The following is a 27,521-nucleotide window of genomic DNA, read 5'->3' on the forward strand; positions in this document are numbered from 1 at the left end:
CGCAGTCGTTGCGACTTTCGCTGTCCGAGTTAAAAAAAAAAAGATGTCTTACAATGACAAACGTACACTTATCCAGTTAGGTACTTCCGAGTGTGCCCCTGTACGTTTCATTTCATTTCTGTACGTTTTTACGGTATTTGTACTAGGCAGCTGTTTCTATCGACATAAATTAAAATACCTTGGTTAATTCCATCAAGTGAACATCTCGGATGTGCGAGGATAACTTATTACGTATGTTGGAGTTCGACGAAATGAGCGGACCCCACCAGATTGAAGCTGCCTGTCAGTAGTAGCACTTTCCGCTAAATAAGTTCTTCGTTGTCGGATTTTGTATGTTCCGGATTTACCTTCTGTCTAGAATCGCAGGGTGTCACTCGGATTTCTTACTTGTTTGCTTTTAAAATCATGCAGAAAATACTTTCAACTGAATAATCGCTATTTTACTTAGGTTTAGAGTACAACGCCTCGACCACTACTGTCACAAGAAGTATAACTAGACTCTTCCCCTACACGAGTCCCGACCGGCGATGATGGTATGCCACGGAGAGGCGATGACGGTGGCCTATCTCCATGGCCGCGCCGGTGGAACTGAGGCAGGTGCTTCAGGCGCGTGGCCATCGTCGTCGTTGTCCACGGCCCGCTACAGATGTAATGTCTGGCGGAAATATTACTTTAGCTACGCTGTATTTAGCGAAATTAAGCATGCGTACGATTGTTTCGGGCAAGTCCGAGGCAGTAGCTGTGAGTGTTCTAGTGTAAAAAGAAAAAAGATGGTCCGTCCACCGACGTGCCTGAAATCATCGTTACCCTTCGTCACCCTTGAAATGACATTCGTACCAACTGGCAAGAACGAGCATGCTCAACCACATTTTATCAAATAGGAACGCGTCTGGCTTTCAGCTTGTGTTCCGGCCTCCATCCGTAAAGCCTTCTATGTTTCGCCCACACGAAGTTGTTCAGCAGCCTTGTCGTATCTCATATCTCTTTCTTTCTGGTCCCGTTTCTTTATCAGTTTTGCGCGCACTTGGATTCACCCTGTCTTTTTAGTCGTTACAATCATCCATCGACGCGAAAAAGAAATCTCTCCAATCCTTCGGCATCCCCGTACTGTGCATACCTTATCGGACTCGTCTGCTTTAGCAAATTCGCGTGCTACGGATAAGTAACTCCAATGAACGGCTGTCTTTGTTTCCCCGTATCTGCCAACGAAACATGCGGAACTCTGGCTTTCCTGGCCTTTAAAAGCGCCCCTGGTTTTAGCGATGGCGCCACGAGATAAGATAACAGCCGCTCGTGCAAGGGTTCTCCCTGGCTTTTCAACACCTTGTTGGTGTCTCTATTATGCCCTTATCTCTGCCTGTAGCCCAAAATGTATAGCAGGGCCAAACAGCCTCGTATATCTTCGTTCCTCCGCCGGATGCGCCTGTTTGGGGGAAAATGCGCAATGATAAACTGGGCGTGAGAGATAACGGACGCGTTCCTGTTTGGAACGACGCAAACGACCTCACTTCCTTTTGAGATGCGATGCCGATAAATGAGATAATTGCGGCACTTCCGGTCAGTTACGCGTGTATGGCACGGGGGTCGTGGAAGCACGAGCCCTATGTATTCGGAGGAAACTGTCGTCTCATTAGTACATATTGGAACATTGCGGGCGAAGTTAGTATGTGCGAACATCGCTGGAAGTAGCAGTATAAGCTGCCTCTGAAAACTGCAAGAACGGCTCTGTGGGAAATCCTGATACATTGGGATGACTACAAAAGGCGAACGAAGCCCGGAAAATTCTGTTGCTGTAAAATACTACATGCCTGTAAAATCATGCCTGTGGTGCATAGCTGGGCGTCCTCACTCATGAGGACCCTCATGAAGACGCCTCACCCTCACCTCACGACAATGAGGTGAGGGTGAGTGAGGCCAGACCACGCTGAATGTTCCTCACGAGGACAGTCGTGAGGCCATCAATACGTGAGGGTACAACGTATTCCGTGAGGAGCCTCACGGATGAGGCCGTGAGGCCTTTCGTGAGGGGCCTCAGGGATGAGGTGATGGGTTCGGGCTCCTCTTTGCTGATGCCAAACACAAACGTTAAACCTCACTGTGACAGTAACAACTGTTAACAAATTTATCCAAGCACCCCACCAAACCCTATAAACAGTTTAATGCCGCGCAGTATCATTAGTACCGACTACCGACACAGTAGTTCGTCTACGCCGACGTCTCATGTGAATATGACGGAAAGTTCTTCTGGGGCTCCATGTGGGCCTCCTAGTGACTTGAAGACACGTCAGGCCATGAGGGTATTCAGGGCGAGTGCTCGTGAGGATGAGGGGTCGTGAGGCCATGAGGGTCCTCATGAGGTGAAGGTACGTGAGGCCATGAGGGCCCTCATGAGGTGGGGGGACGTGAGGATGAGGACTCGTGAGGCCATGTGGGTCCTCATTAGGCGAAAGTACGTGAGGCGCCGTGAGGACATGAGGGCCCTCATGAGGTCAGGACACGTGAGGATGAGGACCCTCATGAAGTGAAGATACGTGAGGCCATGCAGGTTGTGAATAGCCTCATGAGGTGAAGGCATGTGAGGATGAGGATGGTGAGGCCCCTCGGGATCCCGATGCCCTGAGGTGAGGTTTGTGAGGGCAAAATTTAAAATGGAATGTGAGGGTCAGGGCTACTGAGGTTTAGTTACTGGTGAAGAAAGTTTGGTGAGGGTAGGTGAGGCCAATAAAGTATGTGCTTCGTGATGTGAGGATAAGTGAGGCCGCAGGAAAATGCCCACCTATGCTGGTGTTTCCATTTTGCCCTCCGCAGAACTTTTCTGAGGTCAACAGTAAGCGAGGAGGAACGTGACGTAGGACGCACTTTCTTATTTCTTTGTTCTCAGTCGATGGAGGCTTTAATGGTGTGTTTGGCCGTTTGTGTGTTAGTCTCGTCTTGTCAATGTCCACTCCAGCTTGTTCCTCCAAGTCCTTAGAATACACACCCATTACGGAGCCGGTATCTCGAGGTGTTTGTCGGCAGCTTTTCGTGCTGGGTTATCCCGAGTATAATCATTATTTCGGGAAAATAGGGCTTTCGTTGCGTAGTTATCGTGATTTTAATTGGCTGCAGGTACTTCCTTTGCATTATCATACATTCTCATTGCCTCGGATTAGTAGTACTTCGTCAGTTATTGTTAGTATAGTTTAGGTAGCTAGGATGTTTGTTCAGGATGCCCACTCTGGCGAGAAGGGACATTCGTGGCCGGTACTTTTCCGCGAGTGCTATTACAGTGTAGCCAGCTTAACCTTTTCGTGATGAACCTCTCGCAACACGAGCGCCATTCTTGCGCATTAAGTGGCCGTGCTCATCCTGTTGCTTAGCAATGCTCCACCTGTACAGCAAAGACCGTTAGTAAAACCTCGTCATTATGTGTCTCGTACCCTATTATCTGCATCTCCCATTTCGATAGCCATGCAGAATTCAATGGTAATCATATCCGAACTTTCTTACGAGTACTCCATCGTACATCTTTGTATATGTGAGTGTCTTACTTTTAATGGTCCTTTAAGCTATGTAACGTCCCACGCACGAGATGGAGATATAAATCATTTTATGGTTTGCCCGAAAGGTCTTCGAAATTCCGTATTGTCTGTTCTTGCTTAACTGCGTTACTTTTTTTTAAATTTCGTGTTAGCTCCGCGAAGCAACTGTGAGTATAAGCGGCGTACAGGTGTGAACAAATGGAGAGAGGACAGCAGGAAGGAGTGGGGGACAGGGGGTTAGTATGCGTCCTGTGACGACTTCAGGGGGAACTGCCCCGACATTCGTCTGGAAAGTCTTCGAAAAACCCAGGGAAAACCTCAGACAGTACAGTCGATGGTAGGATTCGAACCCACCACCTCCCAGTGTTCAGCGCGACCTTGGCTACCACCAACACTGTTAGTGACGTTATAGACTGCTCACCATCTGGGATTGGCTGGAAGCGTTGATGGTGTCGACCTCGTGTCGGTTGTCCTACGGTATTCCGGGACCACGACGTCAGGTCCGCCTGGAAGGTTCGAACGTACGATAAGTACAGGATACTACGGAGCGTACGATAACTACTCCAGCTGTTTTAGGCGCCGCTGAAACAGGTGTGCCTCGAAATGACCTGATCTAAATGCTGTTCCCCGACTGAAAACAAACTGGCCGAAGTTCACAGTCGCACGCGGAACCCCTCCTGGGGGATAATGCCCATACCTAACTTGGACTCATAAATGAGTTTTCACAGAAAGGCGCAGTCCGTTTTATATTCAGGAGATATAACAAACAGTTCTCTCTTATACAGCAATGATTCAGGAAGCCGGTCTGGACAGATTCGCTAGCAGAGAACGAAAATTTATATATTAAAATATTTGTATAATAAATATTGTAAACGACAGCAGTGGCGTTCCTTTTAACAATCTTTCTCCTTCAACTGTCCCCGCCAGAAGACAAAGTCACTCTTGGTCACTTCTCCCCTTTGTCAGCCATACTGACAGTTTTAAATACTCTTTCTTTCGGCGAACACCCTGCTAAGCCTAACGGTCGCTAAAACGATTAGACAGACAACGAAAACACGCGAAGCTGGGTGGTTAATTAGTAGGGCCCGGATTTTTAGGCATTTGACTATAAATGCTTAGAAACGCCTAAATACGACACTTTCGGGGTTGCCTGCCTTTTTATGTACTCTATCGAATTGTAGCCTTTTTTAACATTTCTTGACGCCATAGGAGACTTCTTTTAACAGGTGGGCCATATTCCACGTCAAGTGATCCAGAGGTGCCGCTCGACCCCCCCCCCCCCCTCCCAGAATTTTACATGGATTTTTTTGGCGGTTCCTTATGAATCCGAAAGCAACAGAACATTGGTCTTTTCTAACGAAATTAAAATTTCTAGGGTGCAGAGCCCCTCGAAGATGCAGTGCTTGGCGAAAACCTATGTCGGTTTAAGCAGGTATAACGGCCCACGTAAGGCACGGAGCACGTTAAAAAGCGTCTTATTTGATAGGGGAAAGTCCATGTTACGGTATGTAAGCAATTTTCACCATCGCACTCGACTGGCTCCACTCTTGTGGCCTGCACGAAATTTGCAAAGTTTGTGCAAGTTTACCAATTTTTTGTAGTATAAAATTTTAGAATTTCTTCTTCAAAATTTTTGTCATGTAGCCCCTGTACTGCTGTTTCAACACAAAAAAATCCAACCCTGCCGGTGCACTGTAAGCCGCAGTAAAAAATCGGGAAGTTGTAAAAATTCGACAAAATGCACATTTTTGACCGAAAAATTCGGTGTGAGGAGGTCGGGGTAGAAGCGTGATCAAGGTGTCATTCGATGCACCGTCTTCCCAGCAAAACGTAGCAAAAAAAATCTCAGAGGTACTTTTTGTCAAATTCAAATAATAATTTTTTTAATTGAAGGTAACTTCGCAAACGTGTATGCGCGCTGCGGCGCAGTGTACCGAATGTACAACTGAGCGGGTCACTCACAAAACACTAGACGGAAAGAAAACACTATAGGCAGTCGCATTATTGAAGAGCAAATAACGGTAGCAAACACGTGTTTGCCTCCTTCGAGACCCGACGACCGTCTTGCTCTCTAACGAAACTTGTAGCCAGCTCGCGGTGGTGGTAAGTAAGAGATAAGTAAAGACAAGGAGATAGGGATCCATTCAGGTTTCATAGTACATGGTTGATTTCTGGCCGTGCGGCATCCGTCAGTCGAGTCGTTGACATGAGTAGAGATAGTCACGACATGAACAGTGGTCAAATACTGCCTACACTGAACACAAGCGGAGAATGCTTTAACCAGTAAGTTCCTGGTATGGTTCCTTTCATTTTTTTTGCATGTGCATGTTAACTCATTTCAGTATTGGAAACAGATCTCTTTAGCTGTCCACTCCTCTTGCACGTATATAAAACTTACTTAATAGCTGTGATGTACGATGTTTTCGCTTTGTGCGCCAACAGTTGAGATGTAGGTATAAGAGAAAATTTTGCCAGTCACGGACGCTATCACTTTCGATACCGGATAAGCTCCTTCCGGGCATTTCTGTTGTGTACATAGCTATGATACATGTACTGTGTTATTCAGGTCAGGTCTAACGTTTCTTTCATAGTCATCTTGCATACGGGGCAGAGAAACATGGGTGAGGGTACGAGGACATGCACATTTATACTGCTTGCCATGTGAAGACACTTTAGTGTATAAGCAAGACCTAAAGAATGACTTCAGTGAGATCTGGGACTTTTCGGCTTGTTCCTTGGCTTAGATCTTCAATTTGCTCTTCAATAATGCGACTGCTTAGTGTTTTCTTTCCGTCTAGTGTTTTGTGAGTGACCCGCCCAGTTGTACATTCGGTACGCTGCGCCGCAGCGCGCATACACGTTTGCGAAGTTACCTTCAATTAAAAAATTGTTATTTGAGTTTAACAAAAATTACCTCTGAGATTTTTTTGCTACGTCTTGCTAGGAAGACGCTGCATCGAGTGACACCTTGATCACGCTTCTATCCCGACCTCCTCACACCGATTTTTTCGGTAAAAAATGTGCGTTTTGTCGAATTTTTACAAGTTCCTGATTTTTTACTGCGGCTTACAGTGCATCAGCGGTGTTGTATATTTTTGTGTTCAAAGTACAGCATGGGGGCTATATGACAAAAAATTTTGAAGAAATTCCAGAATTTTATATTGCAAAAAAATTGGTAAACTTGCACAAACTTTGCAAATTTCGTGCACGCCACAAAGGTCGAGCCCGTCCATTGCGATAGTGAAAACTGCTTACATACAGTAAAATGAACTCTCCCCTATCAAATACGACGCAGTTCAACATGCCCCGTGCCTTATGTGGCCCGTAATGCTAGCTTAAAACGACATAGGTTTTCGCCAAGCACTGCATCTTTGAGGGGCTCTGCACCCCATAAATTTCAATTTCGTTAGAAAAGACCAATGTTCTGTTGCTTTCGGAGTCATAAGGAACCACTAAAAAAATTCACATAAAATTCTAGGGGGGGGGGGGGGGGCTCGAGCGGCACCTCTGGATCACTTGGCGGGGAATGGCCCAGGTACGAGTGCGCTTTCAGGCTCGTACTGAGTGCTGCATTTTGCTTTTCGTTACGGCGTGTTTGCGCCTTTTGTTCTTTTTTTTTTTTTGCGTACATTTGATCCAAAGATTAAGCCTCTCTGGGCCTTTCAAGATCTTTGAGGGCGGGAAACTAAAAGTATTATTCGATATAGCGTGGTTCCCGACTGCCTCAGCATTCATGTGCCAGACGTCAAGGCTTGTATGGTACCGTAGCCTTTAAACGCGCAAGTTTTCATCGATGGAGCGTTCTGAAACATCCAGAAAGCCGAAGAGCGTATCAGATTAACGTGCTTATTTTCGCATTTTATTGCCTATTTTGGGTATTATGGACATTGGTATTTGGGTGATATTTTTCATTTTTCGGTGCAGAGTGTTCTCCAACTCCAACGAATAAAATAATTAACGATGAGCGCAGGTGACCTACAGAGCGAGCGCGAGGGCTTTGTTCCCATGGAGGTCAGTTTGTTCCGCATACCTTTGAAAAATTGTTCTCCTCGTGATAAGAGCGCATCGCAGAGCGAGGACGTCGTGACGTATTCTACTCTCCTCACGTGGCCAGTGACGTTCAGCGGCACAGCTCAAGCATGTATTCGCAATTTCAGTGAACTATAGGTGGCGCCGCGAACTTCCAAGATGGCGGACGAAAGGAGGTCTCCCGAGCGAAGCAAGCGTAGTCGGCAAGGTGTCGGCCTAATTATGTTCATCTGTTTCAGTTTTTAATACCCACAAATGGGCATGTTTCATGAAAAAGGAATTAACTGGTCAAATCATACTGTGCAGTTCAACTCAGAAAAGTAGGCAAAAAGTTCCCATCCTCGAAGATTGTTTACAAACGTCGGGAGTCGAGTGAACAAAGGAGGCATTTTAGAATTTAAGAAAGGCAAAGCAGGGACATGTTTCCAAGAAGAGTGACATTTCATGTGTTTTCGAATGTGAATTACTAGTCTGCAAGCAATACCATGTTTGAGTTTCTCCTTCGGATAGTCCCTCGTATTTACGTGTGAGTGTTGCAATCAAGGGAACAACAGCTCCGTTGGAAGTGTAGTGTCTCTACTAATTGATACTTTTTGTCGGAACATAGAGAAGTAATCATAAAATTGTAATGCACAAGTTAACGTTCACATGGGCATTTGCAACAGCTCAAGATAACACTTATTTTCTTTGTTTCGTGTGGTGAAGATAGCGTGTTCATATGACGTTAGCTCTGACCCTGATGTTTTCAGAACTCTGTGACTGTATGTCAAAGGTATACGTGAACAATACATATTTTGAAAACCCTTGGCGTACACGCGTATATCTGACACATTGTCTTTACTTGCAGCATACATGTGCAGCTATTTAACATGCATTATGCTGTGCGGTGAACATCTGAGCGCTGGAAGAGACGCTCTGGCAAAGTGAAGTATTCGTTTTCTCTACCGCTCTCTGTATTTACGTACAACTTGGTGTGATATTTTTATCTTTGTGAGTCATTCGTGGATACGTGTGCGGCACTAGACAGAAGCTTTCAATCCCAGAGAACATCCATAGTGGATGCTTGTCTACACCGCATTAGTACGGTGATGTTGTTTACTTTGCCTGGGGTCTGAAAATGCATATATATCAACACGACAAAGAAATGCGGGTTCCTGGTTTGGTATTATTAAGATGAATATTAAGATAGTATCGTGGTAACAGAGTTGGTCCGGAAACTCGGTCGACACATGGGACATCCGTTCCGTTCTTCTTGATTAGGGAAACGAAAGAAAGCGTGGGGCATTTTCAACAGGCTGAGAATAAATTAGTAGTGCAACATTCCTCTTTTCGATGTCGATACATTCTTTGCTGCCGGCATTCTGTCCATAAGCAAGAGAAACGTGTATCGCCGTACCGCTTCCCTGTGTCCGGACCCGCTGCCGGACCTCCACTCGCAGCTTTCCGAAATCGTCGCCAGGTGGCCACGGCTTCGCTGGAATCGCGAATAAGCAGCGCGTGAGCTGCGAAGAAAAAACAAACAAGGCACGGATCCTTCTCCACGTCACGCGAGAATCGTGTCAGACGTGCTGCCGTCCGTGGCCGCTTTCTCCGACTGTCGTTTGTAAATTCGATTGCACAGCTATAACGCACCGCAGAGCGAAAATATTTTGCATGGTGACTCCTGGTGGACAGAGGAGGCAGGATTTCTAGCGACTTTAAATGTCGCCACATTGCACCTTACAAGCAGCAAAACACACACGTTGTACGTGTTTCATGACAATGCTGTTGTATTGTACCCATTGAGGGTCGGCAACAACCTTATGGAGAATACGGATGAAGGGCATCCATCAATGATGAACATGCACTTTAATATCTCGAAGCCAAGAACGGAAGTTCTTATAAAGTAGAAGCCACCAAGTCGCGGGCACTTTTATTGACCTTGTTTCTGTTTTCTCTCAAAAATTTTGTCATTTGCGAGAGACGGATCATCCAACCATGAACGTGAACGAAGGAAGTTTACAGTAACGACGCTCAAACTCTCCCGATGATGTATTGTTCTGTCATCTACCGACTGCGCTTATAAATGAGCCTTTATGGTCTCGTTAAAGGGTATTAATTCGCCACAATCAACACATATTTAATAACGTACGCATTTACCCAAGCTCTGAAAACCTTACCACATCGCCTATTTCTAAAGTAGCCGTCATTACTAAATGACCAGAAGGAGACCTCGTTGGCTAGACGTATTCTTTTCGTCTGCGAAGGAACGTGTAATGAGCTTTGTCGGAGGAAAGTCGTCAAAGCAGTCGGCGGGCAATGGACAGACGTCTTCCAATTCACGTCGTTAGAGAGATTTTCGTCAAGTGGCCTTCGCAGCGAACGATTGGGTTGCGACAACTAGATCCGCTTTAGAAAGTTCGCTCAGGAAAGGAATAAATAGCGACTGATTGGCATTGATGTCGCGTGGGCCGCTGCATCACACAGTTGTGCTTCCATGTTCGCCCTTAATTCCCTCGGCGCTGCTTCTGGCAAGTTGTATGTGCTAATGGAGATACAGTCATTTTTCGCTTATCCGGACGCCTTGGTACCCACGCTCTATATCGTCCGGATAAGCAAACCAAGTGTGGGAACACATTCAGTTCCATAAAGCCGGTTTATTACTCCAGGGAAGAAAAAAAAAAAAAAAGAAACGACAGAGAGAAAACATCGCCCTCTAGCAAACGTTATTTTTTTAAATAATAGAAATGTACATTTTTTTTCCGCAGAAAGTCCTATATAGGCTGTGGGCTTACATCAACGGCCAGTGCTTCGGTAGCCCAGGCTTGAAGGCTAGATATAGTTTCACATGGTTTGCTTAGCCGACGGTCGCGTATCGAACTTTTGTGCGTTGTAGAAATCGTACAGCTCTTGCTGTTATCGGTAGTCGTCAATTCTGCTGTCCACACAGTCGCCAATGGCTGACCTCTGACCATTAAGTGATAAAAGGGTGGCACAGAAGTCTTACGCAAGGGGCGACGTTCCTCGGGGACATGCCAAAATCAGGAAATGCTAAGGATGAGGCCGTGGACACGTTTACCGTTCACGAACCGTTTGAGCGAAAGCGATTTACTAAAACTCCCGAAAATGGTTCTGGAACATTGTTTACGGTACCTCAGATCCGTGTACGGGTAACGAATTCAGGATAACCGGATAAAAAACCAATGTTAGCAACGATGTTGAATAGCAGCCAAGCTAGACACGAAGACAAAAGGGTGCACACAGACACAGGGTAGACATAGACACACAGTGTGTACATTATTGTCTTGGTGTCTAGCTTGGCTGCTATTCTACATGGATGTTTACTTACTACCTATTATGTCTCTATGTACGCTTGTGGCAATGCTAGCAAGTCCCGTCCTCGCGGGTCGGATAACGAATTTTCCGGTTAGCAGAGTTGAGGATAAGCATGACAGACATGACAACTGAACTTCTAATGACAGAAATCTCACACTGAAACGCTGAACTGAACTGAACTGAACTACGACGATGCATATCCAACAAAAATCCACTTCGCGAAAACTAATCCCGGAGGATCCATGCCAACGTAGCTACGTTTATGGTTCTCGAGTGGTGTGCCTGCTTCCAATACCACTTCCAATAACTTCCAGTCCCGGCACTGCTCAAGTGCACGCATGAATCGCAGTTAAAGGGTTTTAATAGGGAAGGCCATTTGGGCTTGTTGGTGCTTTGAGTAAGGCAAAAAGAGTTTTGTAAGATATCGTTAAGCCCCGGACTAGCGGTCTAGAATTCGCCGACCGGTGTACAAACTGTGGTGGATATGCCGTGTATTCACACGAGTTGGCCTATTCCCATTTTGCCTAATCCGGATTAAAGAGGCGGAGAGGCGTTAGGCGAAATGGGACATCCGTGCAATCTCATTAGGCGAAACAGGACTGTTGGCAAGTGGGCGTTACTTACACGCCCGGCCCCGATAGTGACGGCTGCAAGTAATGAATGCACTCGTCCGACGACAAGCTCACGTTATCCGAAACAAGGGCCGTCTACGTTCGCAAACGAAGGTGTGTGCGATACCAGTAATAATAAACTGAATCGATTATTATCGAGTAAAACGTTTTCGTTGATTCGTGAATGAATGGATGGATGAATTTTTAACGTAAAAAACGGATAAGTTCCCCTACAGACTGGACACGGAAATGGAGCTGCCACTACGATGCAAAATCTCTAGCATTGACACAAGGCCTTTCGTGCGGCTGATGGAATTGGACTTGGAATGAAGGAAAAAAGAGAGGAAGATTTTTGGATTTTTGCTCACTTCAAAAATAAAAAAAAAGAAGAAAAATAAAAAAATAAAATAAAACCAGAACGAAAGAGAAAGAAAGAATACTCCACTCGTGAAAAGAGCGGAGGGAACACGAAGGCATGACGAAGGGTACGCCGTGACCAACCAGATGGCCGTGACGTGGTCCCTGTGCACGTCGCCTGTGGCAGACCTCATTGGTTTAGCACGTAGATAGGAAATATAACAGGCTAAATGACTTTTGGCAGCACGCTTGAATAGAACTAGCAAAGGGATAAAGTTTTTATGTGGAGATGCGTAATGAACTTTGTTTTCTCGATATAGAATAACGAATTTCTAACATTTACTTTTCAGGAATAACTAAAAAATGCAATAACGCGAGGCTATGGTTGAATAAAACCAACAAGGTCGTAAAGTTGTGTGAAGATGCATAAGTGACTGGGGATTGCCTTCTTTCCTCACGTGACACGGATCAGCATGCCAGATGGGACCTCCTGGAGTTCGAGGTCGGTGAACCTGCTAAGGGATGGCGAGATAATCCGCTAAAAAGCATTAGGCGAAATGGGAAGACAGGACGAAATGTTCTAGCGGAATAAAACGAAAAAGACGCAGCTCACGACGCAGAAGCTCCGCCGCGTGTTATATTGAGCATTCGCAAGGTGCCGGAATATCGACGGTCCATGGTGTACTGTGCACTTAGCGGGCGACACCGTCCGCGTCTTTTCCAGTCGTCTGCTACGGCATATCTTGCAGTCGCAGGATATTCCTCATGATTAGCAGCGCATGAAAATTCATGACGTTTTTCACATCTTCTGTTTGAGTATTCTGGGGAATGTCGCTCGGATGTGCATGGGTAAGGCAGAGTTCCTGTCGCTATGGGTGCTGTCCATGAAGAGAAAGAGTGGTTTCATGTAAGTTAGGTTGTCATTGTTTTTTTGCTCGCATTCACTGTATGTCTCCAGCCTTCTGTTCTGCCTTGCAGAAGAACTGGAAAGATTTGGTTCGATCAGCTCTCAACGAAGCAATCGGAGTGGTCTTCTGACGTACCTCACACTCCGATCCCATGGGAGTTATAACTCTTTCATGCATCATCGACGCGTGAAAAGGGCGTCGTTTTATTTTTATACATCTTCCTCCAGCAGCCTGCAGGCTCTCCGAGATATCTGCCGCCCCTAACTTCGTTTTTTTTTCTTTCTGTGTAGCGTTTATTTACCCGCCGACATGAGCCACGCTGCTGCAGTATGGACCACCCCGTTTCTGCGACTGACAGCAGCCGTGGTCTCCGGACGTGCCTGTAATTGGCTTTTTTTACTGCGGAGCCTAATGAGTTTTGAAGGGTGTCGTCTCGATTAGTCCGCATCTTCTGTTTCGCGTGCGTCGTGGGATCTTTTTAATCAGGCGGCATCTGCATAGGAAAATGTTTGAGGTTGTCCCGGATCCGTCCGGAGCGAAGGGAATGCAGGAACAATGACACATTTGCATTGCTCGTATTAAATTTACAAGAACAACAGCGCAAGGAATTCGCAGTCAGTAGTTGTGCTTCTTCTAAAGGGTGGAAGAAAAGTAAAGTGTACCTATATCCACACCTCGGCAAACCTCACTCATAATTCATGTGGCGAGTGAGCTGAGCAGGGAGTGAGTGGCCAATCGGAGAGCGGGGGAGAGAGTGAGTGGGCTAACGATGAGCTGAGTGTTATAGATAAGTGAGCGGCAGTCACAAGTGCCGAGTCATATCTCCCCTTCCACAGCACAACGGAAAAATTAACATGGCTAATGAGATGCCAGCAGACGGACTGACAGAGCACGTTGGCGTAATGGAACAGGCTTTTCGCGTATTTTGCTGTCACGCGTGATTTTATACTGTATGTGTAGAGGGGTTTGTGGTGCATCACTTTGTAAGAAAATTTAACGATGCCGTGAAAGCATCGCAGCTCTAAAACTGTTCCCCTCATTCTCTGCTACGACTGCCTCGTCATCTAATCTCACACTTAAATTCTCCCAACCTTCCTTGACAGCTTTCTTTCGTAATTAATAATTTTATTGGCAAATTATTAATTCATCTTTTGTTTACTCTCTTTTTCTTTTGAGGGGCATTTAAGCAACCTTCTCCTAGCTCGGCTTCGTTAGGTTGGCGCGCAGCACACCCCTGGGGTTTTGTATTACGGGAAACCTGACTTGGTATAGGATGCGTCTCTCATATCCTCGTAATCCTCGATTACTGTGATGAGAGTGACACTAACTCGTGATGTCCTACTGAGATACAAGGTCATCACATTATACTTCTCGAATTCGGGACTTACACATCATAACGACCAGTCCGCTAGCGACAGTGGCGCTCTCTTATGGGTCAGGAGTTCTCAACCGGTAGGGAATGTAGCGTTCGGTCCTTGCACGCACTCCGTCTGATCGACGCCGAAAGGCTACAAAAGTATTTGAGAAGTAAAATAATTCACACGCTGACAAAATTGTGCGCAATGTTTCTAGAGTGGCGTTCCAGTCGAAAATGAAATCCTGCAGAGCTGGCGCCTTAGTCGACAGTCATGTAAACCATCGCCGGTCTACCTTAACGATCAGTTGACTGGGGCCTTCAGTCGACATATATCCGTCCATGTAAACGGACAGGACCCTCGCCAAGAACGCCTCGATGGTATGTCATGATGGCTCCTGGGTGCGCGTGTTACTGGAAGGTCTATCTGGCGGTAAGGTTACTCGCCACAAACAATATTATCGAGGAAACTAGGAAGATGCAATAAGATACAGAATTTTTGTGCGTTTGAGAACCACCGCTATAGATCGCTAGCCCGAGTGGTCGTGCCGACGTGAAATGGCCGTCCCGACGTCTTGGATGCTTTGGCATCACCGTGAGTTCTCGTTCACTGGTTTGCATTCGTTTCGTCGGACGTCATAGCATCTATCGTGGTCTATCGAGATGCCGATCGAGCAAACTCTCGCAACGAAAACATAGACCTTGTTGTGTCACGTTGCCACTGTGCTCATTCCGTAGTCAACAAAAAAGAAAAAAGGAGAAAAAATAAATAAATCGTGTTCTTACTGCTAGGATTCCTATTGTAACCCCGCGAAGACGCCCTCCCGAGAGCGTTCTCTGGCACAGGCCGAAAATTACTGTCGTTTCCATATCGGGAAGTATAGGCATTTGTTGGATGCGCTCTTTCGCGGAGGAAATGAGCCGTCCCGGTGGCCTCTCTCATTTCATTGACGCTTCTTTTTTCCCTTTCTACTTACTCCGCCGGGGGAAGCAAACTTCGCGCGCCAGATCTCTGGCGACGCTGCGGAAAATAAGAGCTGCTCCCTTAAAGGCCACTTATTTTTCTTTTTAACTTTAGGTTTCATTCTCGCTTGGAAATGAAATGGCACTGCATGTGTACGTAGCCCTCTCCCGCTGCTTCTCCCTCGCGAGGGGGTTTGTCCTAAAGTACCCGTGATCGATTATGTTCTCTCTTTTTCTTCTTTTTCCCGTAGCGGGCCTGTGATCGATTCTGTTCGGCAAGCATTGCAGATTGAAAATTCAAGAAGCCACTGCCCGCGGGAAAAGGCATTTCCTGACCGAGAGGTTGAAACCTCCTCTCGTCGCCTGCCTAAGAAAGTTGAACCAAATATTGGCTCGCGTCCTTTGGTAAACACGTTTCATTTCTTTTTTCTTACGTTCTGCGTTGATAAAAATATGGTTGCCTTCGTAAATGCAGCGACTTTCATTTCACGTGAAAGAAAACAAACGCTTTTAATGTTCAATAACGAGACCGCAAAATGTTGTGTGATACGCATAGGGAATACACATGGAGACCGTTAACCGCGTACTCCGCGCGTCACTTCTTCGACGTAACTTCGCAAATCACTCGTTTATACTTGATCGTCCCAACTGTACTTGCATCGCATTTCTTCGTACAGTTGTCGCACACGGTTGTCTCTGTGTGTACACTGAAAAGACGTTTCTACGCCGAGCTTGCTTCCCCGTAAGGCGCGACGAAATACCTGGTTCTATACGGCTCTTGTTTTCGAACGAGTGAGGGGGTTGGCTGCTAATGTCATCCATTTATCACGGAGGAAGAAAATAGAATTTGCACCTCTTTCGAGCGGCTTTGTTCAGAAAGCGTGATAAATAGTTTCTCGCGGAGTCTGTTAATTCCTTTACAGGGCTCTTATGCTGCAAGGAGCTCCTTTTCTTTCGTATCCCGGGTAGCCCCATTCAGCCGTCGGTGGTGCAGCGGCGTACAATTAATACACCCCCGTGCACCTCCTTCTGTAAAGCAAACAGTTGAATTTGTAAGGCGCATTTTATGTGGACGGCGAAGCGATGCTCTTTTTCGTTTATATTTTCTTTATTGCCCGTTTCTACGGCGAGCAGCCTAACTTGAATGAATCGCATATGTAATGGACAGAACATAGAAGACGATTGCAGCCAGCAATCGGATATCCGCGTAAAATGCAATTGCTAAGACAGCTGTACAACGCCATTAGTATCTCCAGATAAAAAACAATGAATACGGGGCTGCGTACACACTCCCGTCCTGTCAAAGGACCACCTGGACGTTTTATTTCCGACCTCATTTTCCCTCTGCACTTCCCAGTTACTTCGTCTACGATGGCACACGTAGAAAGAGAAAAACAGATATGTCTGACATAGAGACTAACACAGATACGTAACGCCTACAAAGACAAGTTGATGAAGAAACACAAAACAAAAGTTGATTTGATTTGAGGAAGAAAAAAAAAACACGCACACACACGATAAAATTTGTCGCCTGACACATTCTGCTACTCCCATAATGAACCCCCCTCCACCACACACACACACGCACAAAAAAAATATATATAAAGAAAAAGACTCGACCCTACCCGAACATCACACCCACCGCACCCCGCATACGGCTCCCCGAACTGCATCCTAACGACAAGTAGACATAAATCATTTTGTTTTGTTTAACTTTTTCTTTATTTGTGCTTGTGTTTGTTGTTCCTTTCGACGTCTCAGCATAATGACGTAACAAAGGAAAAAAAAAAAAAACTGATTTCCCCAGTTTTTTCACATACTCCAATTGCGTCGGACGTAGAACGTTCAGCTACGCGTTTACAGTTCATTGGTAAGGAGTTTGACGAAATGAAACTACCGTCGATGAAGTTCCGCTCCACACAGCTAGTATGTAGTATATCTCATTTTTTTCGTGGTTGCAGGTGCGTTCCGAGAAGGGGGCAAGGGAGCCGTTGCCCTCTCATGAATATCGATTGTCACTCGTGAAAACTGTGCGCTCTTTACTCACAGGTCGTTATAAGTTATACTCAGATGTCACCATAATAATATGATCCCCTGCAACGCTCATGTGTGGTTGTGTTGTGGTTGTAAACTCCTGCTGTGTGTACGATACTCTCTTGCTCGGGTGTGATTAGAAGTCAAGTTACACTGTAGACCAACTGAGTATCATACCTAGGCCTTCATGTATTACACCAGACCAGGAGGCCGATTCCTCTGGAGAAAGCTTGTTGTTGTTTTAATTCCGTGTTAGCGCCGCGAAGCAACTGTGGCTATGAACGGCGTAGAGATGTGGACAGATGGAGAGAGGACAGCAGGAAGGAGTAGGGGACAGGGGGGGTTAGTATGCGTCCTGGGCTGACTTCATTGGGAACTGTGCCGACATTCGTCTGGAAAGTCTTCGGAAAACCCAAGGAAAACCTCAGACAGCACAGCTGGGGGTAGGAGGAGAAAGCTTGTACCGAATACACTTCACTTCTCTGCCGTAATACAAAACCGAGCTGCAAGACTCGTTACAACCAATTGTTCTCCTTGTATGCGGCGTTCTTATTTAAAAAGCACGCCGGGATGGGCCCCAGTAGAAAGACGCAGAATGCAGGTCCGTTTAAAACTTCTCCGGGACATTTATCTAGATTTATTTAGCATTCCTCCTAACAATTACCCATCACCACCTAATTTTATTTCTGATCGCCTAGACCACAAGCTTAAAATTCAGCCTTGCCATTTTGGAAACTATTTTTAAAAATTCGTGCCTAAAAAGACTATACCTCGATGGAGCAATCTTCCACGTGACCTTGTTCTCTTTTGTTCTAGTGACACCTTTCCACATGCTTTGTATGATTTTATTTTTGCATGATCATTGTTGGTACTTGGGTTTGTGGTTTACGTCCTTTACCTTCTTTCGTTTTTTAAGTTGCTCAAATGTGCCAGCTTTGTGTCTTCCTATGTATTCCCCTCCTACACACTCCCGTCTTGTGGAGCAGTCGGGTACTGATAATAAATCAATAATAGGGCTCGCTACAATGGTGGCGTTGTCAGTGGATGGTGCAACGTAATACCATTACATATTGAAGAATCCAATTCTATAGGATAAGTGTCAGCAACGCGAAGGAAAGGAGACCACACTACCCAGGTTGCAGAAACCAACTGACTGCTTTTAATAATCTGCCCCGGTTGTGCTATAGCTCGCCCTCTCTCATGATTATTCAGCGCGTCTCATGCATATTACATGCAGCGTCGTCAACAAAACGTTCTCTTAGTGACCTCCTTCCGTCTGTTGTCCGACACACTACACTCCCATCCTTCTCCTGAATGGAAGACTCTCAAGACAGCATAACCCATGGGCGACTGTCCCGTTGATTGGGCTAACCGGATTGCGGAGATGGGGCGACGCAAGTATGCACCCTCCGAAGTCTTAGAGTACAGGTTGTCGCGTTGCGGATCATGTGGCCGCTTCTTTGTCGTTCAACAGTTGAAACTATGGAAAAAGCAAAGTTCGTGCAATTGGGGACGAACCTAGCAACAGTTTGTTTGTCCTTCTTGTCCTGGCTGTGACAACAACAGCACCTTTACTGTGATAATGGTGATTGGGTTTGCTTCGATGTGTATATAGAGAGAAAGTAGTCGAAGGTCCGTCTCGCTCGCCGAGCACCTCCCAGTATGGGAATCCGTGTTAGGGAGATGTACTCGCGGACCATATTGGCTTTCATCGGGGGGTGCCATACATATTGATCGGCACAATGAGTGTGTGATTGCCGGAGTGTATGACTTCGGGGGATGTCGCCCTTTTTCGAGACGGTCCCCATAGCAACGCGTCTTGGCGGCTTTCATCGACTCATATTGTTTGTTCGATGGGTCGTTTTCAATCAGAGATGAGGACACTGAGCTCTCTGGAGATATTTTTTTTCTAGGAGCGTGCAAGTGGACGTCGAGAACTTTTCTCCCGTTCTCGTCTGTGTGGAAAGTCGTGGACAATCTATCCTGCACACACTTTTTGTTCAGATCCGTGCACCCCGTGTCAAAAGGTCACAGCGGAAGTATTCGTAATATTGATATGCGCAAGGAAGACTCACCGAAACTCGATGTTACTTTGAGGGATAAAGAAATGTGTAGGTGTTGCGATTCCCCTTCAAGGACCGACCATGGACCAAATTACGACACCTCCAGACGTTTTCTTTTCTTTTTTTTTTTGTTAATGAAAACAGAATGGCAATGGCTAGGGGAAGCGCAGGCTTCAGAATGAGAATGATCAGCGGCCCTTCGTACCGTGCTCGTGGCCTCACGAGAGCCTTGACGATGTCAGTCGTAACAGTGGGTTTGAACGCTGTTTCTTTTTAATTGTGAGCTGTCATCACCATTGACTCTCTCCCCTCGAGTGTCACGAATCAAACTTACCTTGCGTTTCGAAGTATTCTTTGTTGTGTTTTTCTCAGTGTTTTAATGTTCAAAGTAATAACTTTTCATCAAAGCAGTTTTTGTTTTCACCTCTCGCGCTGTATGGTAATGGATATATGGACCTGTCAGGTAAATCAAAATACTATTGCGTTGTGTTCCTTATGCGTTGTTCACACCATATCCGCCTTTCATCTGACACTCAAAAGATCCGCCAGTGTTCGGCGTCACTTACGCAAATTTTCCCTTCAGGTCCGGATAGCGAGACGTGCCCTGGGGAATCGGGGAATCTAAAAAAGATGTTCCCCGGTTCCATGCCTGATAACATCCCGCTTTCATTCCAAACATCAAACTGCGGGTAGGCTTCAACGCCATTTGCTAACGTTCATCATCTTCACCCACAGAAAACGGCTCTTGCAAACACGTTTAAGGATCACACGCGAACCCGATGTTGCCCAATGAAAATCCGTGTGCCGACGGGCATTCTATTGTCTACTAACGTTTGCGCTATAATTGTATCACAATTAAAGGCAATATATGTATATATAAATCAATTTTCCTGTTCAGCGATGAGAAATGATTTCACCCCTCATTATAGTAAGAAATATATAGAGAAAAAAGTTATCTCGGGTAGCTGTTGTACGCCCTCCACTGTTGCCGACCGCCTTTGGCATGCGTTGCTACACCGCTGGCAATAGTGAATCCATGGCGTCAGTTGTACAGCTGGCAGCGGCTTCTTGAGGCTTCGGAAATCCTCGAGAATGGGAGGCACATTTGTCTTAAGGATTTCTTCGCGATAGTCTTTCCTTGTTCTCTTTCTTTCTGAGTTATTGGAGCTATCGGCCTAACGCAGGAATCCCGCTAACATCGATCTTCACCCGTTGCTGGTTGATGGGTTTCGATGCAACTTTTTCCGTCGGATTACGGTCGCAACATCTTCAACGCGCGGCTTTGGTATCTGTCGTGCTATTTCGGTTATCCTGCACGTTCTGCACTTTAGCGGGCGGCTAGAAGCGTCGTTTCGTGACTGCCACTGCGGGGCTCGCCTGGACCGTTTTGGTGAGAGTGATTGGCCGCTGCACTATAGAGGTGTCAGCTGTGGAGATTTTCTTAACGTGCTTCCAATACTCCAAGACCCGTGGTGAGGTAGACTAATGCTCTTCTAATGACTGCGTGGTAGGGGAGGGGGGTCTTCGATTGCGCAAATGATAGATTAGTCTCGCATACCGAGGTGCGTTCAACTTCTACCGCCGGTGTCGTGCTGATTATCTCGCGCGCCAAAGAGGCCAGCTCTCTGGCCTCCATCCAGGTCGGCGTGTCTGACAGATATCAGATTTACATTGGTAGCAAGTGAAGAACACCCAGACGTGTAGACGCTTACGAAGGATAAGTCCCTCAGTTTGTATTCTGCACGCGCCGTTCGCTAATCTTTCCCGCAGCAGAGCTCTATCGTGCAGGCAAAGCACGCTCTACAGGCTGAGCTCTGCGTAAATGTACTTTGGGAGGATTCTGTGACAGCTTTGTTTTCTTTTTTCTTTTCTTTTTTTTTTTCTAACGAATACATTGTAGTATAGGCTATCGGAAACATGTATGTCATGTTCTTAAGCTTGGTGAGAGTTTCTTTTTCTTATTTTTTGTATTGAATGGCAAGCGCGTCACGCAACGTGTTCTCAACGCATCTACGTCAGTTTGCTTCTATCTCCACTTCCGTTTTTCAGACATATCTCATATGCTGTTAAACAAGTGGCTAACATCTTTTAGCTCTGTACCGACGGTATCGTTTCATCTTGTCTTTGCATAACACACGATTGCGAATAGGCAGTATATCAGAGGCTCCTCACCCGCCGTAGGTAAGCCGCCTACATTGAACTGGACGGCGTAACCAGGGTGTCGGAGCGAACCGAAAACCGGAACCGAAAAAAAAAAACCGCTATTTTGGTGCGAACCGGAACGGAATCGAAACCGTATACGTTTTTTTCACTCAGGAGGGAAACCGAAAAATATATTTAACGGTTTTCGGTCCAAGAAAACCTTCGCCGGTTTGGACTACGGATAGACGAATGAAACAGACGTCGTGTGCTCTGAAGTCATGTCATGGATACTATACGAGGGTTACGGTTACGGTGGAATATATGTCGGTATACTATGACCCTTAGGCTCCCTTTGTAATGGTTTATCGTTCGCGCATGCACACAGACTTAGAGGTACATGTGACTCTCTAGCAATGTGCCGTAGTGTTCGTTTTAATTTGATCCCCGCAAACTCTCCTCAACTACACAGCGACCCAAGGGGGCGCATAACGGCTTGTTTATCGGTAATGTCGCGCAACGCGTCCCTTGTTTGAGAGCAGCTAAGTTGAATACATTTACGTATACGCGAGGGCAAGCCCGTGCGAAGTGGCAACTCTTTTGTGGACAGGACACGAAGAAAATAAAACGGAGCCGTCGAGCGCGTTTGTGAGTGAAGGTGTTCCTCGATTTGCGTCGTTCTCGTGCGGTGGTGCTTGCTGGCTAGACAGTAGCAACAGACATTCGGATGGGACGCGATCGCTCCAACCCAGCAAGAAAGCACTTTACGTATGACATCACGACAAACAAGTCTGTTTGTAGCATGTGCTTCAAGAAAGGAGAAAGCCCATTTGAACAGACAGTAACCTACAGGAACCAGGAGCTACCAATTTCACAGCTGTCTATTAATATTAAATACCATGTATGCGGAATAAACGGGTTTACATTTTGTAACATTGATTTTTTTGTGGGGATGAATATTCCCAGCAGAAGCGGAACCGGTTAAAAACCGGTATGAACCGTTATTTTTTTTGCTCCGGAGCAGAACCGGTACCGGATCGTTTATGATGTAACCGGAACGAAAAACGTTTCGGTTCGACACCCTGGGCGTAACTTCGTCAGCAACTATCGTGCGTAAACAAGTCGGTTTTGCAGCATTTCATATGCGTCCATAAAGTATTCATCAACTAGTAATACTTTTTTTTTACATATTTATTTTTCATGTGAGACATAGCAGGAAAGTCATCACGAGTCATCATAGTCATCACAAGTTTGGAAGCCTAGTGAAGTCGCCAGACTGTCCATGTCCATGGTTCCCACTGGTACTTGAAACCATTGAATACCCTGGAATTCGAAATGTTGTTGTCAAGGTCTGGAAAACCCTGGGATTTTCCACAGTCCTTGAAAACCCTCGATTTTGCATATTTTCCTTATTCTCGTGGTGCTGCCAGTGCAAATTCCGCTTTTTCGGGGTCGGAACTATAGTTTCGAAGCCATTAGGTGAGATGATTAATCAACTTTCCTTTCTATGCGATGATCTTTAACACTCAGGAGTCGTCAGTCAAGCTTGTGAACGGATCGCTATTGCACATTCCCCGTGTATTTTGTTGTGCGATACCTACAGGTTATATTTTTGTGAAATATTGAAGCTCTGGTCGTAAACTGTGTTTTTCGTCCCAGGCAAAATGACGGCGGAGCCTTAAAATGTCCTTGAAAGAACCTCGAATTTTAGTTCAAAAATTCAGTGGGAACCATGCCAGCAAGGTGAATCCCTTCTGTGCTCTTTTCTCTCTCTTTCATTTCTCGACCTTATAGAGAGAATGGAACAAAAGTCGTCAGAAAGAAATTACCTGTAGGGCAAGTCTTTCCGTATGACAAAAAGTTGGTGCAGTGTCATTCGTCCCCTGTATTTATAAAAGAACTATGCAGCTCGAACATGTTGTGTAGTACGCTGTACATCATGGAACAGTGATTATTTGGCTGCTTCGCTGCTCTCATTGAACTCAGCATCGCTAGATTTTGTTGTCGCGAGAGGACCGTAAACTGTATTCGGCCACTTCCTTCACATTTCTATGTGTAGCAGGTTCTAAAATTAACGCCACCAGTTTCCATAAACTCCGCATAACCTCTGTAGCTGTCCAATGCTTCCAATATCTGATGTCATTTAGCGGTGTGACTATTCAGCGTGTACGTAAGACGAGTCAGATTTTTGCATAATCGTAATCCTACAGGTATTAAAGACATCAAATGCTCGGTGTCTTAGTCGGTAGCGTGTTGGCTTGCTGAGCCCTAGATCGCGAGTTCGATATCGGCCGAGGAAGGTAGCAAGGTCGGGGAGATAAATGTTGCCTCCGGCACCATGTGTCGATCTGAGATTCCCTGCGCTCGTTAAACTGTCCCAAATGGTCCAAGTTATCAGCAGTCCTACCCTGACGCACCTTACGCGTAAATCTGCTCCCAGTTATTATATCACCCTGCGGCGTTCTTCACGAATCCTCGTGTTCTATGCCACGAGAATATTTCACCTGCCACCAGCTGGCGCTGCACCGAAACTTTATTAGCTTGCAAGTTGGCTGCCTACTCTTCACGGGTAGCCATATCTGTACCCGGTCGAAGGGAGTTTTTTTCTTTTCATGGAGGAAGTGCAGTTAGTCTGCTTCCCGTCCCAGTTGCTGTGGAGGGAGCGGCGTCCGATAAAGCGGTGCTCGATCGGCCGAGCTCTAATCCCCTTATTCAAGCGCGCAGCGAACCGCGAAATGAGACCGCTTAATCCTCTTCCAAAGTCTTGGCGCAGATATGACCGCTTCAGTGACTCTCTCGTGTTGTCCCCGAAGGACTCGGCCATTTTGATTGCTCTATCCCTCTTGCGTTCGACCTTTAATGTGCCAACTCAGCGTCCACCAGCGCGTCACTCCGAACTGCAGAAATGGTTTTGTTCGATAGGCTTCGACGACTCATTATTTTGACGATCGACTTTCGAATGGTGCTGTGGGATTGGCCGTTTGCGACTTGCTGTCCATGCAGATTTCCTCCTTGAACATCGCTCCACGCAAGGTGCCTTAGAACGGAAAGGGTGGAAGTCACTCATTCGTAATCTTCTGTACCCACGCTGGAGAATTCGTCCGTCCACATGGAAGTCGGTTGTGCATCTAAACGTGAGGTGACACTTAGAGGGAGGCTTCGCGAGGGTTCGAAAAAAATTAGGTGATCATCATACCGAACACGAACCACCCCCTCGATAGCGAATACGCAAATTCGCATTTATTTTGCGCGAGTAATTAATTCGTAAATGATGACATTAGCAAACCGAAACCGAAATGCGAAGGGCAGAAAACAGAGCTCCATACTACGGTGGTTCCTCAGGAGGAGGATACCGTGACGACACCCAGCATTGTCGTCTGCTTCGAAACCTGCATTCTCCCTTGCCGGATGATGTCAGCAGTGTGTTGTTTTCAGTGCCCTCTCGCTTCACAGAGGCGAAGCGCTCGCTTCGGTATGAATTCGTTTGAATAAAATCTGCGCAGTTTTGGAACGAGATGTTTTGTACAGACATCATATTTTTGTTCCTGACATCCGAGAGGTTACGGATATACCACAACCTTCGTGGTGATTTTGTTGCGGAGTCCCACTTTAACGTGGCTCGACGCACTGTCTCATTCGTGAAAAGCTGTCCATCAGGAGTCACCATGCAAAATACTTTCGCTGTGCGGTGCATTGTCACCGCGCATTGGAATTTACAAAAACGGTCTGAGAAAGCAGCCGCGGACGACCGACACGGTCCTCGCGTAATATTGGAAAGTCCCGGTGCCTTTCTTCCTTGTTTCTTTCCTCAGATCACGCACTGCTTATACCCGCTTGAGCTGCGCCTGTCTACGTCACGAGTCACATGGCAGGATAATAGGCTATGTCACGACGTACCCTCCTCCTTCCCTCATTCTCCGATACGTTCTTTCATTTTTGAAAGGTGTGCGGAACGGAGGCCTCGCGCACGTGGTGCAGGTCCCGTCCTTCTTTCGCAGGATCCCATGTTATTTGCGCTGCAAAACGCAGCGCGGCCAAAATAAAAAGCACTCCTTTGTGGAAACAACCACCGGGAAACCTCCTGTGGTGTTATCAGCGCACGCCGTTTACACGCCTGCGTTTGTTCATAATTTGAAAATGTCGTACTCTTTCAACACTTTGCTCATTGATGATGCTAATGTTGATCCATACCATCGAAGGACTTGTGCTCGTAATACCTACAACTCCTGTTTGATTCACTTCACCTTGCTCCCTTGGCACATTATGTGGACTACACTTGCGACGTGGGGTAGTTGGTAGCGGTACATCATTAAAAAAGCACAAGAGACGAGGCTCTGAAGTCCACGTGAGCAAGAAGCTGCCTGACTGCTACAGTTCGGATGCATGTGTATGACGTAGCACATTTCGATAAACTTTCCCTCCTTTTTAAAAACCTTGTGCCTTAGTAAACGTCTTTAGTTGTAAGTAAGCAGTTGTCCTGTGAAGTTCTCCCGTGTTTTCGTCTCTTGTGCTGCTTTTATGATGTACATTATCAACCGAGCACCTCCACGTGTGTTAGGCTTACGGATATTTACCTGCACGTAATATTCCCGGATACTTCTGAGAAATTCCTTGCGTTTCATTCCACGGTCGGTTCCGCGTACACCTGTAGCAAGGTCGTCTGGGTCATCTTCCACTTCTTTGCGTGCGGTCGGGATAGCTTCGTAAATGTTCCACTTCTTTGCTATACCCGTTAGGAACAGCCGCATATTCTTACATACGCACTTCACCTAGTAATTATTTGCACTTGCGAATAAGCATATTCTTAAAAATTGAGCCACGGTGTTGCCACCTGTCTCAGCCTGGCTTCAGTAGCTCAAGTCCCAGCTTCTGGTCACCGTTTGTGCGCCCCCTTTAGTTGTTACTGTCTTTGAATAACTTCGGCTATCGTGGCCTTGACGTCTGCGTCTGACGACATTCCAGTCTCATGTATCATGCTGGTTCTTCGTAGTCGGACACATGTAATCATTCTGCCTTTTCGTCCTTAAGCGAATTTCGTTTAGCTCTTGCGCGCACAGATGTCCGGGTAGTTGGAACGCCAGCACCTGCTCAACTTCGCAGGTCCTCACAATGGATTACTCTACCACTTTCCGCATGTCAAGCATCCTGTCCGACGTATCAAAATATAGAGATTAAAACATAAAAAAGAACACGAAGATTTTAGATCCGACGCATTTATTGATGCCCCATTCCATCTCTTCTCCGCTTTTCTTTCAATCTCTCCCCGCTTATTCCGCTAAGGCGTCATACAGAATGGGATTCAGACAAACAGTATCGTTTCAAGGAGCCTGGTACACTAGAGGGCGTGCTGAAGAGTTCTCGGCCGTAACGCCACCTAGATACAGAAGGCCTCCTCTCCCTCCTTCGCTACGTGGACATATATAGTCAGAATTCGTCTGCTACTGCAATTCGCCGTTCTGCGAATTCAAGAACCCGCAAATGATTGCAGCTTACTTGGAACCTGCAGACCTGAATATTTAGACAAAAAGTGCAACACGCTTTCCAGAAAATAAGTTTTGAAAAAGATTGGGGCCGTTTTGCGCTTTATTTCCAAGTTTTCCCATCACCACTCGCAGACGACGGTGGTTTGTCTTCATGGCCACGACCGGTGAAAGCACGTTCGTGGTTGGCTGCCGCCGTTGAAAACACGATCCTGATTGGCTGACTATTAGTTGTTACGTAACGTCGACGAGTAAGCAGGCTTTCTCTATCCAGGTGGTGTTGGCCCGACTCACTTCCAGATATACTAGCGCGATCTCGTCATCGTAGACACAAAGAGCGAGACGAAGAAGATAATTTGTAGGTTTGCAAAGCGACGCGTTCATTTTTACTCTGGCTATCAACAGAACCATGTACAGCAAGGTTGAACTCGGGACTTTCATGAAGCTCCTTTTCGTGAAGAAGAAAACTCAGAGGGAAACCTATGAGTGCACGACGCTAACATTAAGTGACGAGTGCCCATCATACTCATCCGTGAAGAAGTGGTGTGCCAACTTTCATCACGGGGATTTTGACACCGAAGACGCCGGGAGATCAGAGAGACCTCCAAAGGTCTCTCACCGAAATTGCTGATTGTGTCCATGACCTCATTTTTTCCTAAAACATGGTCCTAGATGGTTTTGCAGCATTTTGAGCGTTCCAGTGACTCTTTTGTTGAGCGACTTGTTGCACTTGATGAAACATGTTTG

At 46.2% G+C, this 27,521-nt stretch overlaps 1 protein-coding gene across 3 annotated transcripts in view; it reads left to right on the plus strand.

The window, feature by feature from the left end:
- LOC135396633 (ninein-like protein) overlaps nucleotides 1-27,521 on the plus strand; it is a 212,267-nt gene that overhangs the window by 45,972 nt on the left and 138,774 nt on the right. The gene's annotated exons all lie outside the window — the stretch shown is intronic.

This window comes from Ornithodoros turicata, chromosome 6, assembly GCF_037126465.1.
Source record: "Ornithodoros turicata isolate Travis chromosome 6, ASM3712646v1, whole genome shotgun sequence".
Lineage (NCBI taxonomy): Eukaryota > Metazoa > Arthropoda > Arachnida > Ixodida > Argasidae > Ornithodoros > Ornithodoros turicata.